General features: G+C 36.8%; 1 protein-coding gene across 2 annotated transcripts in view; it reads right to left on the minus strand.

Annotated features, from left to right (window-relative positions):
• The window catches only part of Naaladl2 (N-acetylated alpha-linked acidic dipeptidase like 2), an 880,490-nt gene that overhangs the window by 128,699 nt on the left and 736,662 nt on the right, over window positions 1–15,129 (minus strand). The gene's annotated exons all lie outside the window — the stretch shown is intronic.

A 15,129-nucleotide genomic window follows, 5' to 3' on the forward strand; every position in this document is an offset into this window, starting at 1 on the left:
AAGCTACCAAAAGGTATAACAGACTGAAAAGTGGAGCAATACTCCTTACCCAAAAATTATCCAAGAATGTCTCCTTTGTGATCTTTCTTGCTCAGTAAATTCCATATCTCCAGTTACCTCTCACTTAGACATTATTCTTAGACACTGCTGATCAATCTTGCCTTAAGAGGAAGCATACTTTCTCTCAAAAACATATTTCACTTGACAGAAAAATGGTTTACTTTCCCACAAGGCCTGACAACTTGAAACCATGAGGTAAAAAAAAAAGAAGGAAAGAAAGAAATGATTTACACAAGTTGTCCTATGTGGTCCATGCAAATGTCATGGTATTTGCATGGGCACATGATCATTTACACAACATTATTGAAATCAGTCAAGTAATCAATGCAAAAATTTAAGAATAAATCATAAGTATTACTTTTTATATATTTATATATCTCTTCTCAAGGTCCAATATTCAGTCACAAAACAGAAACATGTTTTCATTCATGCACATTTTGGAACCTGGATAGTTTTGTCTATTAAGACGTTTACACAATGGAATACTACTCAGCTATTAAAAATAATGAATTCATGAAATTATTAGGCAAATGGATGAAACTAGAAAATATTATCCTGAATGAGATAACCCAATCACAAAAGGACACACATGGTATGCACTCACTGATAAGTGGATGTTAGCCCAAAAGCTTAGAATACCCAAGATACAATTCATAGACTACATGAAGTTCAAGAAGAAGGAAGAACAAAGTGTGGGTGCTTTGGTCCTTCTCAGAAAGGGGAACAAAACACTCACAGGGAACAAATATGGAGACAAAGTGTGGAGCAGAGGCTGCCTCACCTGGGAAATCCATCTGATATACAGTCACCAAACACAGACACTTTTGTGGATGCCAAGAAGTGTATGGCGACAGGAACCTGAGATAGCTGTCTCCTGAGAGGCTCTGTCAGAACAGACGCAGGTGCTCACAGCCAACCATTGGACTGAGCACTGGGTCCACAATGGAGGAGATAGAGAAAGGACTGAAGGAGCTGAAGGGGTTGCAACCCCATAGGATTAACAACAAAATCAACCAACCAGACCCACCCCACCAGGGCCCAGAGACTAAATTACCAACCAAGGAGTATACATGGGGGGACCCACGGCTCCAGCTGCATATGTAGCAGACGATGGCCTTGTTGGGCATCACTTGGAGGATAGGCCCTTGGTCCTGTGAAGGCTTGATGCCCCAGTGTAGGGGAATTTGAGGGCAGTAAGGCAGGAGTGGGTGGGTAGTTAGGGGAACATCCTCATAGAAGCAGGGGGTGGGGGGAGGGATGGAGGTTTCTGGGGGTAGGGGAAACCTGGCAAGGGGATAACATTTGAAATGTAAATAAAGATAATATCCAATAAAAAATTTAAAAAATAGAAGTATCATTTACTCAAATGAACAAATTTCAGAATTTAAAACTATCTCATTGTCTGATAGGCAACAGAAGAGGGAAGTAGACCTGAGAGAGTCCATAGAGTCCTGAAAGCCTCACCTTGGTGGCCTAGTCACCATCTGGTGAGAAAACACAGTTCTGCCATGGCCCAGTCACAGCTGCAAACACCATAATCAGTGCTGACAGTCCAACACCTGGGAGCTGGCTACCACTGATACCAAACAGTCATTGAACAGCAGTGGAGGCACAGACATCCTCTTTGTGCTTCCTGCCTTTGGAAGACAAGGTCATTGCAATGAAAATGATGGGGGCCATATAATATCTCCGTGTAAAGAACAGATATGGTTATATTAACAGGAATGACAAAAAGCAAGACATACTTGTATACTAGACTACCATAAGGAATTAGCCCAGGTTGTGCAAGGGTTGGAAATATGGTTGTGTTTGATCCCAGTTCCAGGCAGCCAATACCCAGCCGGCCATAGACATTAGAGCTGCCATTGATGTAATCATAGGGTTCTACACAATTAACCAGGGTGAAGAAACAATGCTGGATGGGAGAGTGGTCCTACGGCTTGGCCCAACAACACAGGCACTGCAGCATGAAAGGTGACCACCCTACCACTATGCAGTACCCTATGGGCATCGGCCATAATAGTCCAACACTCAGGTACTGGGAGAAGTGATGGAAGGTGCGACAACCCGGGTCCAGAAGAGCAGACAGGCCAGTGAGACATAATACGTATCAGTGTTAAAGACCTCACTTCCATAATGCCCATCCACTCTAAAGTCTGCGAGGGAGGAGTACAATATAGAGGACAAAGAAAGTGAAGATGACACCTACGGTCAGCAGGTGTCTTAATGTAAATGGCCTTGTAACTCCAATGGCCAATTTCATATGGCCAGATAACTCTAAACCGCAGGAGGACAGAGACAAACCTGCTTATCCAGGGGCTGAGAATTCATGGGCTCACAAGTCTGAACAGGGCATCGCTGAGTGAATGTTGGCTTATATTCTCTACCATCATCTGCTTCTTCGTCCAACAAAAAGAAACGAATATGAAACTCTAGTTCTAAGAGATTGGCAAAGATTGCAGCTGAAGACCATATGTCTATGTACATGTGCTTTTTACTATTTGTAGGTAAAGATTATTTTTTGGGGGGGTGGGTTATGATGAACAATAGTGTTTTGTTTGTTTTTAAAATCTGTTTTTGTTTTTGTTTCTTGTCCTCAATGCACCTTTAAAGGTTTTAGAACTACTTCATGTCTGGTCAAGTTGAGATTATATAAACTTCATTTTTAATTTGAAATAAGAATTTAAAATTTAATATTCTCAAAAAGTCAACAAAGTCCAAATATCTGTCAATTAAGGTTTTAAAATAAATACATAAATACATACATAAATATATGCAAAACAGGTTCTGCATATATAAATTTTCAAGTTACATGCCAATTGCAAATTTAAAAGGAAATAGACCTTATTACATTCATATGAAGTTTCTTCTGTATTGAGTGTTTCACAAATCTTTCAGATATCTTAAAGAGGTGAATTTTACTTTAATCCTATGATTCTCTTTTTCATGAAAAAAGAATAACTTTACATAATTATGAGGGAAGTTTTGCAGAAAAGACTTTGAAAATCATGAAAGAACAAGCCCAAGTGAGATTCTAAGAATGGTTAGGTAAAGACGAACAACAGTTTACTTTACAAATAACGTTGATCAGAGCTTCAATCAAAGTGAACAACAACTGCGTTGTGCCAGGAGTCCTCGCCCCTGTCTGCCTTCCTCCTGGGGACAGACAGATCACAGACGGAAAATCAGAATAAAACATTCCATTTCATGCAGTTGTTACCATTCTGTTCTATTCTACCCTATTTCTGTATTGATGATAATCAAGAGTAATGTAACTTTATCAGATACTATACACTGAAGATACATTTTGACATATCTTTACAAAAGCACAGTCTCTTATCATTTTAGTTTTTTTTTTCCAGTAATTAAAGATTAATATTATGTGTTGTCTTGATCCGTAAGGACACTTTTACTTTAAATTTGTCTTCGGCAGGGCTGTGGTCTAAACATGCATATCTTAAAACTAATGTCAAATCTACTTTTTAACTGAAATAATGTGGACAGTTGTAGAGCTATGTAAGTCTACATAAGGATCGAGCCCATGGCATTTGATCTAGTTTCCCCAGCAAGAAGCCAAAGCTTGCTCGTCCTCCCTACCAGTTAAACTTATTACAAAGAAACAAACAAACTTGTTTATAAATAAAGGCGGGAACCAGGCATCGTTTTCAAAGCAGGGAGCAGAGCATCTTCTGGGCTTGCACCTTGGTTTTCCGACTATAAGAACTATAAGCAACACTATTCTGAGATATTTCACATTCTCAGGCAGAGCAGCACCAACGTGAATTCTGAATTCAATTTCTGAGACACTTTCATGAAACCTAGCAGTGAAAATATGAGGAATTCTCCCAGCCCGTGAAGGACGTTTCTTAGAAGCCTTTCTTACTAGTTGGTTAGGATACAGAGATCTAAGCTTAATTAAACTTTACAAAATGATGAGTTCATCAGATTTACTGCTAAGAATAAGATTAAACTTTCTAAGAAAGACCTTAATAGTAAAAATACTGAATTTAATTAAATAAATTGTACAGAGTGGGATGTTTGCTTTTTAAAATTGCAAAACAGTGAATTTATTAGTGAAGACTGCCAATGTTCATTGTGTTTGCTGTTGAATGATTCAATATTTCAATATCCAAAAAGCAAGCATGGTGAGCCACAAGCATTGGAGGAAGCACTGAGAGAGACACGGTGCAGTGTGACTGTTAATTACCGAGAAAAAAAAAAAAACTTTATAGAGCGTGTCTGATAAACCTGTGGAGGAGACCATTTACACATGAACAGAAAGTAAGAACAGGAGGGGCGTGGATGGGAATAATAATATATATGTAGTACAAATTTGTCAAAAGAGATGTAATTAATAAAAATAAATGTCCCATATAGTGTTATGATTGATCTAATGAGTTGTTAGGAAATGTTTGCTATACTCATTATATTGTTACTAATGTATGAATTAAACTGTAGTTATAATCAAACTCTGTAAAAGATATTGCTATTTTTGACAAACATAAATAATATTGATTAAACTTTTAATACGTATGACATATAAGATCTTCAAATCAACACAATTTGTAGTTAGCAGTATCATCAGTTTATAGAGAAAGCAAGAAAGAATTTGATAAGATAAATTTCCTTATATGACATGTTCATGCAGGTTTCTGAATTCAAGAGCATATATGTTGAAAAATTTAATATTCAGTCATCATCTTTGTGATTGTATAACAAGAATTTAGCAAAGAGTGTGTGTAATGGGTAGAGGGCATCGTCTGCCTGTGTTTGTATGTGTATGTGTGTTTATAAGCTTGTGTGTATTTGTGTATGGGTTTGTGCATGTGTGCGTATCTGCAAAAATTCATATAGTATTTGGGCTATGTCCAATGATGAAAATGAGACACTAAAAATGATTATATAGGTCATGTTTGAAATCATTACTCTGACAATTATTTTATTAAATGAAGATTGTATGTAAGTTTACATAATTATATCTTTAATGATAACAAATTTTCAAAATTAAGATTATTTGGAAAATTAAAATCAATTTCTACTGTTATATAACTTTTAAACCTCGGTATACTGAAAAACATATCTCCTTACCAAATATGAAACAACAAAAACCATTCTGCATTCAGACTGCTTCTGTTGCTATGTTGTTCCATATTTTTGAATGAAGAAAATCTTGTCAGTTTCTAATCTAATTTAATGTTTTATAAATTAATCTAATAAATTTTTTATATTTCTCAATATGATTTAACCACAATATCTATAAGAAGAGTACTAATGGGAGCTTAAGAGATTCAATCTAAAAATTATATATTGTTCTTCATGACAAAAAGTGAAAGCGTGAGATCATATTCCCACAAGTAGGCATTTTGCTATAGTAAGTCTCAGAATCCAAGTCTCCTCAGAATTATATGGGGGCTTTATCACTTGGGGTGAGTGACCCATAGCAACCATTGACATTAGATTACATGAGCCAAAGCAATAGAAGCAAGCATGGAATGAATACAAGAATGCACCCTTGACATTGTAGCCAAAGGACAAAATGTTAATTCCACTAAGTTTAGCAATCCAATTACAGAGAGTAGTTTTCTAATCTATGACATTGAGATATGTATGATTTACCACTTCCCTGAGGAATCGTGTATGTCTTCAGAGAATGAATGACATCTTCCAACACACCTATTGGATTGAGCTCTTCAGTCAGGATTTTAATTTGGCAACAGTGGTAAACAAAATAATTTTCATGTCCTTATTAAAGTGACTATTCCTATCTGAGTCCTTATCAGTTTCTCTTCTCATCCTCCCTTCCATTATTAAGAAAGTAGAATATTTACCCTATTACAATAAATACTCTCATTTTACTTATATCTTCACTCTACAAATTATAATAGGAATATGAAAAAATAGAAAGATGAAAATTATATAATTTTATAGAAATCAAATGCTATTTTAGTTTAATATCCCTCATATTGTACTTGGAGCTCTATTGCATATGGCAATATCTTAATGAATTTCTTAATGAATATCTTAATGCACTTATATCTTAATGAATTAACCTTCAAATTGTCATAGAATCCCATTATCATTTAATCCTCTAAGTAATTATACAAATTGTACATTTAAATATACAGTGTTCTAAACAAGAGTTGTTTTTTTTTGTTTTGTTTTGTTTTTTAAATAGTCTGGAAACCAAGATAATCGTATACTGGCACTCTCTGAAGTAAAGATGAATTTAATAACTCAGATAACCTTGAGTAAATTATCAATCGTGAACTTTTACTTTCTGCTCCTAACAGGCACATCAGTATTTGTTTTTTAGGACTACTGGAGAAGGTACAGGAAAATAAAACAATAGCACGTAGTGTACTACACTAGGACACTGTTGGTTCTGATTTTTGGCAGGTGCTACTACTGTCCTGGTGTTAGATATATTCATTTAAAATACCAATTCTGCTGTATCATACAGAAAGTAGAGAGGCAGTCATGTCACAGCAAAACATTTGCTACTTGAGAACAAAGTGATTAATTTGAGAGTAGTAGATAGTGTCTATGTCACTATTTCTTCTAGACTACTGAACTTTCTATACTTAGTAATTCTCCAAAAATAAACGTATGCCTTTAAAAATATGCCTGTTTAATGTTTCATGCTCAACAAAATTTAAATATCACACAAAATGTTTTTACTTATAATGTTTCATCTAAGTATTAAAAAGAATTTCAGAGAAATCAAATACTATCTATTGCAGCGAAGTCTGCACACATCTATACATTTCTAGGGCTGTTTATTCTCAGAAGGTTTAAAATATAAATTTATTATACCTTCATTAAATGTAAACTTCTGCTTTGCAGAAATTGTTCATTCACTCCAATTGATAAGTGAATTTATACGGTGTTAGATATTTTTAAAAAAACCTACACATTTTTTTTAATAAAGGAATCCCAGGTGAACTGAAGGTGAATATCTCAGTTTCACTTACACTGCTGCAGCGAGGCCATGTTTGACTACAGAATATCCATGGACGGTGTCACTGCCAAAGAGAATTATCATGTACTGTGTAGGCTGGGCGAGAGGCACCGCAAGCATCATGAATAGTTAATGTGTCCTAGTCAGTGTTCTGAGAGCTGCAGCCCTGCTGCAGGATAAACTTGCTCCGAGGTGTTATCCAGACCGCGGAGTGGCAAAACTTTTCCTGGGAAGCGGCAACACACCTCCTCATGCCAGCTAAAGAAACAAGGATAACCCAAAGTATGGATCTCAGCAAAGTCCAACTTGGTAAGCCCTAAGTTTTATTGGGGTTACTTAAAGGAGTACGGGTGAAGGGCTACTTACAAGAACACAAGTTACTGAAGTCACCAAAGTCCATGCCATTACAGGGGACAGCTCACGAAGCCGGGAACCTGAAGCACATTGCACAGCCTGCAGGCAGCTCGGTTAGAGAGTCCTTACCAGGTACCTCAGTTAGTCTAATCTTCTTCCAGACAGCTTGACTGATTTCTCAGACTAAACTCTCTTCCGGGTAGCTGGTCTGGTCATTGGGCTTCCTTCTGCTTCTCTTGTCCTAGTAGTTTTCAATGCGGCTCAGCTTTCTTAGTCTAAGAGGACCTCTTAGCTTTTATTGTTTACTCTGGCGGAGAGGGGCCTAGTGAATCTGAACCGTTTCAGGGACTTCCTGAGGCTATCCCGAGGATCTTCCCTGAAGGTGGAATGTTTCAATCCACAAGGAACCTGTTACCTAACACGGGTGCCTTCAAATAAGCCATTTCAATGTCTGGATTTTACCCACCTCTCCCTGAAACCAGGGGTGGTATGTACAATCTCTCAGGCTACTCCTCCTGGCAAACAGATGCCTGTAGTGTGTGATTTAAAACACGCAAGGACTATTGATTCACTATATTACTGAGATCCTAACAGATATCCTAGAAATGTGAACACTAATGTTTTAGGTGTAGGTAACAAGCAAAAAACCTCACATGTACATCAAACCTGTCATATCTTCATAACCACACATGAAGTCTTAATTTAAGAATTATCTTTTATTAAATTCAAAGATGAGAAATATGAGCAACGATAGGTTATGCCTACAGAATATTTTACTGGTTCATCCTTGAAGCACAAGTATGATCCTATATCAACATATTTTGGAGTGAGCGTGACATTTGCTACCCATAGATTTTACATATTGTTTCTATGTAATCATAAAAAAATCATTTATACTGCTAACAATGACCAGTTATACAACTGTAAAGCTATTCCCTAACTTTTTAAAGCTCAGATTTGGAAACCAAAATACCTTTGTTATACATAAACACTAAATACTCCTTTCATAATGTACTTCACATATTCTAAGGGCATGGCTTTTAGTTAGTGAGTCCTAGGAACCGCTATATTTTGGGTTTTGAATGACAGAATTTATTTGATATATAGCAAGCCTGGTAAAAGGATACTTAGTAAATTTCTAGATAGGTAGATAGATTGATTGATAGGCATATAGAATAATTATATAATAGCAATTGACTGTTTAAGATACCTATTAGACAACTGATAAAGGCCCATTATGGAAATTCCCAAGAGTTCCTAGTAGTTTCAGGTATATCCTAGTCTGCTTGGGTAAGTCTGCCAAACATCAAACAGCAATGTTGATTAAACCAGCTTCTCAGAACATTCATGAGAAAACAGCTAGAGGCAGTCAGCTTAAGGTCCCCACTGATTTTCCTCTCCATGGCTGAGTTTCCTACGGCTGAAGTTCCAGCTTCTATTCCTGGCACAGGTACTTTTATACCACGTGATTAAAATCTAGTAACATGTGTTGAAAATTGTTTCACTTTTAATTGTTTTCTTGAGTGTACGGTTTTAACTTGAGGTGATTTTCTTGGTATGTTTCTCTCAATGCTATAGAGTTAGTAGTAAGAGCACATTTGTAGGCAAGGAATTTTAGGAAACACTTTGAGACAAACATGGTTCCGTCTGAAGTATGGGGAGTGATCTTGCATGCAGAGCAAGTTTCTGGTGAACTCAAACAGCACGTGGCAACTTGCACATGTAATGTGCATTCCCTCTCTAAGAAAATGCATATTCGCACGGACATCTCACTCATCTAACTAAGGGTGTGGTTTTTTTCTTGTGCTTCATTGGGATTTCGATGAGGACAAAAGCCTAGGTCCTCATACATGCTCAACCACGTCCCTGAAAGGTCAAAACTGCAGATTGGTCCATTAGAAACAAATCTGCAGTCTGTTATTATTAGTTTTTCTCCAAAAAGTTGAGATTACTGCTGGGAGAGCAAGGAATGCACACAGTAAAATGAGAAGCCCAATGTAACTCCCGCAGAGACCTTTTCTGAGTTCTCTGATGGATGCAGAGTAGCCCCTCATGGGATGGGAGAGCATACCCAGTCATCTTTGCTGTCCCAGGGAGAATTGAACAAATACTACTAGGCTGTGTAAAAAATTTGCACTAATTTAGGCTTTTGGAGGAAATAATTTCCAGCCTTATACTATCTTGTTTATTTCTTTACTTTTTATTCCTCTACATAGCATCCAATTTAGTATATAAAAATGGTGATTAAGAAACAAGACTTTATTGTTCCTGCCACTGAGAAGATATTGAAAGTTGCTAAATCTTTCAAAATGCCCTGGAAAGAAGTTATATTATTTCCTTCATTTTGCTACTATCTAATGAGTGTTATTTAAAGACAATCAAATGAACTTTCTATTGAAATTTTAGGTCTGGTGCCTGTTGCAAGCCACGAACTATGCTATAGATCAAGGAGCTAACATCAAGCAGTAAATGCTACGGCCAATGTCCAGCGGAAACTACCCTTCTTCCGGGTCAGATACCTTGTTTCTGCTTGTTCACCTTTGAACAAACAAAGTGCTTATTTGGATCCATATTTGCTTATATGCTATTTCTGAGTCACAAGTGACTTTTAATGCCTTGTTTTAATGCTCTCATTCCTTCAGATTAGCTGTGATAAAAACCTCTCGAGAATGAATTAGAGTGAAATCAACAAGTCGGTGCCCTACAAAAGCTCCTGTTTATAGATTGAATCATTTAATCATTAAATAAGATGTATTTACTCACACCTTTGAGAAAGAACATTTAAGCATGTCACAAATACTGGACATGAAATTTCCTACTTTTTTTTTTTGCGAAGTTATTTCCTATGCTCCTGGTACTCAATAGAGAACTTTTTAATAGTATCTTTATCCTTACCCTTAGTCAATGAATTCATACTTTCAAGTGCAGTTCACTAAGCTCAAGGTGGTATCAATTTAAATTACTGATTTAATTGAAATTCATCAAATCAATGACTTGCACAGATGTGGACTGGAAAGAAAATAATAGCAATGCATTAAGATACACTTTTTAAAAATAAAACAAGAAAACAAATTCTGACCCCTTCAATATAATAGAATAATGGCACTGATATTATATATATTATATATATTATATACTGTAATAATATTACAGTAAAGGTATGCTACTGATCTTGACATCATTTGTATTGAGAGGTAACACTGGAGCATAGAAGAGTTAGGAAACTTAGAAACTTCTCTCGGGCAGAATGAGGCAGACTCAGGAATCAGTTAGTGCTGGGAAGGGTCTTTAAGAAGATGAAATATGTCATGGAAAAAATACAAAGGAATGTAGGCTTATGTGGATGAGAACTATGGGTACTTAATGCAAAGTACTCTTTCCCCAAATAGATAAATGTCACAAGTCATAAGTCATTTGGGGAAAAACAAACAAACAAACAAACAAACAACCAAAAACAGAGAATATACACAAGAATTTACCCAAATATTACTTAAAATATTTGGGGACATATATCTCTTAGGAAAGGATGCATTAATCTTTTACATATATTTATTGTGGTGAGGCATCTCTGCCATGGTGGTCATGGAGACCAGAGCACAACTTGAAGGAATCAATTGTCTTCTTCAATGATGTCATCGGGGGGGGGCGGGGAATCAAACTCATGTTTTCAGGCTTGAGGGCAAGTACCCCCCACATTAACTGATGAGACATATCCAAGGACCAGAAGAGAACATTCAATATTAACAAATATTTGAGATAAAATAAACTGAACATGAATTTTCTCCATTACCAATATACAATACTATGATTACACCTTTCTCTTTGTCTTGGTGTATGCGTGTTTAAGATATGCTCTTATTATTCATTCTAAACGAACCTAAAACCCAGGATTCCAGCAGAGTGATCATAATCCTCCTGAATGATCTCATGAAACCTGAGATTACAGGTATGAACCCCTATACTACCTTGATAACCTTTAATAAATTTATAAGACAACATCCCAACCTCTACTGCCCAGCACCAGAATATTTCCATCATCTCTTCAACAACTCTTTACCTGCGTTTGTGTGATTTGTTGAACATATCTCACAAGCTCCAAGTCCCAGCTCAAGGCACTTCTGCTTTTGGTGACTCTAAGTTTATCTTTTCTACTCAGAATCATACAGTCAAGAAGTAGCCCATTGTGTCTTGTTTCTGAAGTCCACATACTCAGGTATAAACCAGCATTTCATAGTTTTCACTTACTATGTAATACTAAGTTGCATGGATACCTCTTGCTTGGTTGAGATACAGGTTTATTTTGAATAATGGCACTTTGAATATTTGATTTCATGCATTTCTCTGGACACAATACTTATTTTTATTATGTAAATTCGTAAGAGTAAATTCCTTGGGTCACAAATGAACCCAGGTTAAAAAAAAAAAACTGGCAAAATGGATACCAAAAATAACTGTGCCAAGTTACATTGAAAAAGAGTTACTTCTTGTTTTCCAGTTTAAAAAAAAAACAAAATGTATGTATTAATAGAGTAAATATCACTAAATTTTAAGTCTCAAGCATAAACTACAGTTTTGTTTTCATCCAAAACTTTATGTTCATACCTTTACTGCCAGTGTGTCTACACTAGCAGATGGGACTTTCAGGAAAGATATTAAAATTAAAAGAACCCATTATAAGTGAGTTCCTGAATTGATAGGATTAGTGTGTTCTGAGCCTAGACACCTGAACATTCTGCTTTTGCCCCTTGAAGCCTGTCATTCTTTCTACACACTATGATGAGAGGCTGTGAAGCTATTCTGGGAGAACACGGACTTCTGGAAGCCCAGGGCAGAGTCCTCACTAGACACATCATCTCCTTGCCATTGATCTTGACCACTAGCATGCAGAGCTACGATAAAATGAATTTCTAGCATTGAAGCCATCCATCCTGTGACTCTCTGTACAGGAGATCCAAGTAGAGCAACACAAATACCAACAGTATATTATGTCTTGGGCTTGACAGAAATGACAGGAAAGAAGGATCTGTTTTCACGAATGTTCTGATACAGCCTGTAGAGGCTTGGAATCAAGAAGTTCTACTAAAGTACAACTAAAGTATCTTTTCAGTTTCTGTCAGATTCTTTTTGTGACAAAACTACCATTAGTGTAAAGAAAAATAAACAGATTGGGGTTGAAGGTGATATGTTAGAATACAGCGAGTAGTTAAAATCCTAAACACAAGTTTCTGATGCAAGATCTGTAGTTGTGGTCCATCTGCATATTTTTTAAATATATTATCTTGTTCTCACAGGCACCCAACTAACTAATTATGTGCAAACAATAAGAATCAAGCTGCTGCCAAAAGAATTAGCTCTGCAGCCAATAGCAACTGCCTTTGGCTCAACATTTCTGCTCAACAGTACCAAAACACTTAGTTTTTATTGCTGAATTAAATATGTGAGCCTAGTCTGGAATAGGGACAGCTAAGTATACGAAGAGAATTAAAAGGAAAAATGACCATAGGCAAAGTATTTGATTCTTCTTATCAGAAACAAACAAAAAAGGCTTAAAGTTAAAATTTTTGGAGTTTTGAGTTTATAAAAAGGAATGAAATATTTTTCTGTTTTTCAATTTGTGTCACAATCATTAGCTGAAATAATGCTTAGTGATGATGTTTCTGAAACAGGAGGTTTATCGTGTAGGAAAAGTTCTCTGGGGAATAAATCAATTAGGCTCGATTTCAGAGAATTTCATTAAGAGGGAGGAGTGGAAACAAATATTCTGTTTGGAAACATTTTCTGGCAAAGAGTAAAAGAACGTATGTATGTGTGTTTGTGTGTGTGTATATATATGTGTATGTATATGTGTGTGTGTATGTGCATGTATGTGCATTCAGAAGTGATATCTCCTTCATAGTCCAATGAGAACTTGAATATGGACATGGAAGAAAGCAAATGAAAGTATCTGTATTTCACAATGTTTCATTTGAATTATTTCCAAGAGGAATGATGTGATTAGAAACAGTGTTTGTATATTTTCACTGTGAATCGCATTCAGCTTTTAACAGTGTCTTATACAGTGGGCTACAGTGTAGCAGTATTGTATACTGCTACAGACCATATCATGTTACATTTTAATCAGTTTTTCAATATCACCTAAAGCATATTACTTCTCCACATTTTATACCTATTGTACTCTTTACAGAAGGGAAAACCAGGAAGTAATTAAAAAAGAGAAAATAACATTCATTTTGTACCCATAGCACAGTCAATGTAGCAAAACAGCATAACATAAAACATAATGTACTATTAGTATCCATAGTTGACTTTCTGACTCTGCTTCGGGAATCCACTGTGCTATTTCTTTGAAAATCATTAGTTAGATGAATTGAGATATGAAGAAGCTATTATGAAACAGAATGGAAAGATGGCTTTGGTGCTTTCTCCTTTGTGTTGAATGGTATTACAAAGCTCTACTGGGGCACACCAGATCAAGACCAATCAGTGTTTGTAAAGTAGTAGCTTTGCCTCTGACCACTTGAAGGGAAATCTATAGACAATAAACACAGAGTACTAACAAGCACAAGAAATGAGAGGTGATGGCTAGAGAGCTCTGCTCTGGCATGATGCCACAGTAACCGTCAGGAGATACTGCATGGTCCCTAGTCTAGTGTTGTAAGGCACCTCTCACTCCATGCTTACATTTTTACAGGGCTCCTGATCCAAAGAACTTCACAAATCATATCTGAGTCACTGTGCTTCCCTAGAGCTATGGTTTAATGAAGATATATTCATACAAACCACTCAGGTTCCATTCTCAAATATTCTTAATATATTCTTGAAACCTGTGTCATAAAAATATCTGTAATGATGTATTTAAAGTGAATTCAATACCACTGGAGATTTGGAAGGGTAAAGGAGAGGTGATGAAAGAAGAGAATGAGAAGGGAAAACAGAGGAATCCAAGTATGTTGCTTCCAATTAATTGTCATGTCCTAAAAAATCCCCATACTTTATACAAAAGATGTGAACTAATAATAAAGGTAAAATAGTAGGTAAGTGAGGAATCTCAGTGTAGCAGCAGATAAAAAGGCAATACACATGTATATTTGCTATAGCATAGCTCTGAACTAAACTAGATTGGTATACATTTCCATCAATTCATATGATCTTTGCTTATCAGCTGAGGTAATTCGGTAAAGCTTGGCAGCGCCTTCGTAGCACATGGGTGAAGCTGCATGTTTGCCTTTCAACAGCTTAGGAAAAGTTAACTTGTGGTATTAAAACAATGTTAAATATCGTGATAGTATTGATTCTCAATGTGACCGGATCTAGAATAAAGGAGGAGACAACATTCCACCATGTCTGTGAAGGCAGTATTCAGATTAGACCAGCCTTTCAGTCTATCCATAAAGAGAGATCTAGAGCAGGGTAGTAGGTAAAAAGTCATTTTAAGAATGGATGACAGCTGGTCTGCCTGGGCTGGGGTCCAGAGCATACCTTGGGTGCAAGCTCCACAGCCAGTCCCACAGCACCCAGAGAAAGCTCCACTCCCAGGCGCTCTGGCACACCCAGGATCAGAGACCTTGAGCTCAAGCTCTGCAGCCAGTCCCACAACACCCAGAGGAAGCTCCACTCCTGGGTGCTCTGACACACCCAGGATCAGAGGTAAGCAGGAACCAACATCCATCCCAACACTGGGAGTAACTGGGACCAGTGGGACCAGGCACACAGGAACTCCACCAGCCCAGTGACTGGGGTTCCTTCCAGTCTGTCTG

The sequence above is a fragment of the Mastomys coucha genome, unplaced genomic scaffold (genome assembly GCF_008632895.1).
Source record: "Mastomys coucha isolate ucsf_1 unplaced genomic scaffold, UCSF_Mcou_1 pScaffold17, whole genome shotgun sequence".
Classification (NCBI taxonomy): domain Eukaryota; kingdom Metazoa; phylum Chordata; class Mammalia; order Rodentia; family Muridae; genus Mastomys; species Mastomys coucha.